This window comes from Marmota monax, unplaced genomic scaffold, assembly GCF_021218885.2.
Source record: "Marmota monax isolate L192 unplaced genomic scaffold, Marmota_monax_Labrador192_F-V1.1 WCK01_AAM20220418_F8-fsc00157, whole genome shotgun sequence".
In the NCBI taxonomy this organism is placed as follows: Eukaryota; Metazoa; Chordata; class Mammalia; order Rodentia; family Sciuridae; genus Marmota; species Marmota monax.
Window position 1 is genome coordinate 2,888,966 of NW_026694573.1, and position 4,580 is coordinate 2,893,545.

Sequence of the window (4,580 nt, forward strand, 5' to 3'; positions counted from 1 at the left end):
TGTAATATTAATGAGTTTAATCATTGGCAAGTGTTTATTTTGGTAGTATTAAAAGCTGAAAACTGGACTCAGGTTGAAGCTCATTGGTAGAGCGCTTGCCTTGCATATATAAGGCATATGGGTTCGATCCTCAGCACCACATAAAAATAAATAAATAAAAGTATTATAGGTCTGGGGCTGGGGCTCATTGGTAGAACACTGGCCTAGCATGTGTTAGGCACTGGGTTCGATTCTCAGCACCCCATATAAATAAATGAATAAAATAAAGGTCCATCAACATCTTAAAAAATTAGAAATGTATTATATCCATCTGCAACTAAAAAAAAAACATATATTTTTTAAAAGGCTGAAAACCTTCCACAAAATCAGCAACAGGTCAAAGATGTCTACTTTTACTATGGCTATTTATCACTGGACTTGAAATTCTAGTTACAGCAATTAGATGAGAAAAATATTAAAGGTATCAAGTTTGAAGGGAAGAAATTAGATTATCTCTTCTCCCAGAGGACATGATCCCACACATTAAAAATCTCAAAGACTGCCCAAGAAAGTTCCCAAAAATTGATGAACGAAACCTGCAAAGTTGCAAGTCAGAAGATCAAAAGAAACATTTTGTCTGCCTGCACCAGTAATTACCAACACAAAAAAAGACATTTTAAAAAGTAATTTCATTTATAAACACATCTAAAATAAAAAATACATGTAGCAATAAATTTAAATAGGGAAGGAAAGTTTGGTACACTTAAAACCAGAAATTGTTACTGAAAGAAACTAAAGACTAACTAAATAAATGTTAAAGCATGTGTGCTCGTAAATTTAAAAGACTTAATATTGGACTTAAAACAGTCCTCAGGACAAGAAAATGATTAGGGAAAATAGAGGCATTACCTAATGATAGAGAGATTGATTCTCAAAGAAGTCAAGAGAGTCTTTTTTTGTATGCACCTAACAACAAAGCATCAAAATTCTTGAGACCAAAATGGATGGAATCACAATGAGAAGTATATTAATACAGTATCATAGTGGAAGAGTTAAACACCCCTTTATCAGTACCTAAAGGATCCAGCAGGAATAGCATAAACAAGGTCATCATGTACTGAACAACTCTGTTATGGGTCAAATTATGTCCCTGACAATAAAAAAAAAAAGTCTCACAACATGACCTTTTTTGGAATTACAGTCATTACAGATGAAATCAGTTAAGGTGAGGTCACCCTGAATTGGGGTGGACCTCTTATCCATTTGGCTGATGCTTTTATAAGGAAAGGAAACAAATCCATGAAAAGGGAATGCCAGGCACTGGTGGAGGCAGAGTAAAGTGTTGAAGTTGCAAACCTGGAAAGCCAGCAAAGTGGCCAAAGGTAGGGGCTGGGGATGTGGCTCAAGCGGTAGCGCGCTCGCCTGGCATGCGTGCGGCCCAGGTTCGATCCTCAGCACCACATACAAAACAAAGATGTTGTATCCGCCGATGACTAAAAAATAAATATTAAAATTCTCAAAAAGTGGCCAAAGGTAGAGGGGAGGGAAAAAAAAACAAGGAAAAATCTGCCCTATAGATTTGATACATGTCTACACTGATTATGGACTTTCAGCATTCAGAACTGTGAAACAGTTTATTTCTTTAAAAAAACTGATTTATTTTATATATATATATATATATATATATATATATATAACTGATTTTATATATATATATATATATATATATATATAATCAGTTATTTCAAGCCAAAGAGTTTAGTACCTTGTCATAGAAGTACCCCCAATAAAACTAAGAAAAGGGGCTGGGGCTGTAGCTCAGTGGCAGAGCACTTGCCTAGCACGTGTGAAACACTGGGTTCGATTCTCAGAACCACATAAAAATAAATAAATAAAATAAAAGCATTATGTCCATCTACAACTGAAAATTATTTTTTTAAAAACTTCAAAAAGCACTATCATTCAACCAGACCTAATTGGTACTTGTACAATTGCCACTTCAACAATTAGACAATATAAGTTCTTCTCAAGGTCACAGGAAACATTTCTCAAGATGGACAACAGGGCCATCAAACATACCTTGACATAAGAAAACAAAAAGAATGGGAGTTTGAATGGCTCTGAGTGGGGCCTGGCCCTGCAGCTAACGGATGCTCTAGGCGGTCCAGTGGGTGGTTTGCCAGCACCAGTGCTGGTGTGAGGTGCCAGAATTTAAGAGATTATGACATCTGAAGTGCACAATGTTAAAAAATGAAACTTTTGTAATAATATTGAGGATCATTCCATTGAAGAAAGATCTTCCTAGAAAAAAGATCTCTAATTTCACTAATAAAAACATGAAGCATGTTAAGAAATCTCTAAAACAGTTGGCTGCTTTTATAAATACAACAGTTGAATGCAACATCCTTTCCCAAATCCTTGTTATAGTAAAAAAACAGCTCTCTAGATAAATGGGAACTGCTACATGGCAAATAAAGAAAATGAACTGGCTTGTGCAGGCTACCTGACTGCAAAATTATGCCATGATGATCATACATATTTGGTTAACTCCAGTGATTCTGGTTCTTCACAGACAGGAAAACTCATCATCTAAATACAGTGGGTTTTTTTCCTGAGGTTTCTCTGGATCATGAAACAATGGCCCAAGCTTTGTTTAGCAGGAGTTTGAGATTGAATGTAGCTTTAACTTTCTGGACAAAGAGAAGTATAAGTGAACTTGTAGCTTATTTAGTAAGAATAGAAGATCTTAGAATTGTGGTAGACTGCCTGCCTGTACTCACTAATAATTCACAGGAATAAAAATAATATCTCACTTGGCTGCTGAGTAGACTTGTTGCCTCTTGTAAAGTCATTACTTAACAGCAAATTTGAAGAATATGTGATAGTGGTTTACACTGGCCTTAAGCTGTAATAAAAAGGTGGTGGTCATCCAAAACAAAAAAGTGATGAAAATATACAGATTTTAAAATTTTAAAATAACAAGTAAGTGGTTTGTGGGAACAAGAAAACCATCTTACTTTAGTTCCAGGATATACTGGTAATATAGCTAAGGATGTAGATGCTTATTTATTACAGTTGCATTGAGAGATTTTATTTACTAAAGAGCATTTGGTTATTCAAAACATCCTGGATTATGATTTCCAAAAATAGGCCTCTTCTGAGAACTGAGGAAGAACTGAAGCATTTTTTCTATTAAAAATTCACTCAACAACCATAATTATGTGGGTTAGTCTCTGTATCCTCTATTCTGTACCATTGGTCTACAAGTCTGTTTTGGTGCCAATACCATGCAGTTTTTGTTACTATTGCTCTGTAGTATAGTTTAAGTTCTGGTATAGTGAGCCACCTGCTTTACTCTTCTTGCTAAGGGTTGCTTTAGCTATTCTGGGTCTCTTATTTTTCCAGATGAATTTAATGACTGATTTTTCTATTTCTGTGAGCAATATTATTGGAATTTTGATTGGAATTGCATTAAATCTGTATAGTGCTTTTGGTAGTTTGGTCATTTTGACAATATTAATTCTGCCTATCCAAGAACAAGGGAGATCTTTCCATCTTGTAAGATCTTCTTTAACTTTTTTCTCTAGCATTCTGTAGTTTCATTGTAGAGGTCTTTCACCTTCTTCATTAAGTTGATTTCCAAGTTTTTTTAATGCTCTTGTAAAAGGGGTAGTTGTCCTTGTTTCCCTTTCAGAGGATTTGTCACTGATATACAGAAATGCCTTTAATTTATGGGTGTTGATTCTGTATCCTGCTACGTTGCTGAATTCATTTACTAGTTCTAGAAGTTTTCTGGTGGAACTTTTTGGGACTTCTAAGTATAGAATCATATCATCGGCAAATAGTGCTAATTTGAGTTCTTCTTTACCTGTCTGTAGCCCTTTAATTTTTTTTTGTCTCTCTCATTGCTCTGGCCAGTGTTTCAAGAACTATGTTAAAAAGAAGTGTTGAAAGAGGGTATCCCTGTCTTGTTCCAGTTTTTAGAGGGAATATTTTCAATGTTTCTCCATTTAGAATGATGTTGGCCTGGGGCTTAGCATAGATAGTTTTTACGATGTTGAGATATGTTCCTGTTATCCCTGTTTTTCTAGTTTTTTGAACATGAAGGGGTGCTGTATTTGACAAAGGTAACAAAAACATACATTGGATAAAAGATAGCCTCTTCAACAAATGGTGCTGGGAAATTGGAAATTCATATGCAACAAAATGAAATTAAACCCCTGTCTCTCACCATGCACAAAATTCAAAGTGAATCAAGAACCTAGAGACACTGTGTCTATTAGAAGAAAAAGTAGGTCCAGATCTCCATCATGTGAGTTTAGGTCCCAACTTCCTCAATAAGACTCCTATAGTGCAAGAATTAATATCAAGAATCAATAAATGGGATGGATTCAGACTAAAAAAGCTTCTTCTCAGCAAAAGAAACAATCAGTGAGATGAATAGAGAGCCTACTAACTGGGAACAAATTCTTACCACACGCACATCAAATAGAGCACTAATCTCTAGAATATATAAAGAACTCTATTAAAAAAAACCCAAAAAATAACCCAATCAATAAATGAGCCAAGGAACTGAACAGACACTTCTCAAAAGAGGATAT

At 35.0% G+C, this 4,580-nt stretch overlaps 1 pseudogene; it reads left to right on the top strand.

The window, feature by feature from the left end:
- Positions 1-2,200: 2,200 nt before the first annotated feature.
- On the top strand, positions 2,201-3,091 carry LOC124076946 (KATNB1-like protein 1; annotated as a pseudogene).
- Positions 3,092-4,580: the final 1,489 nt, after the last annotated feature.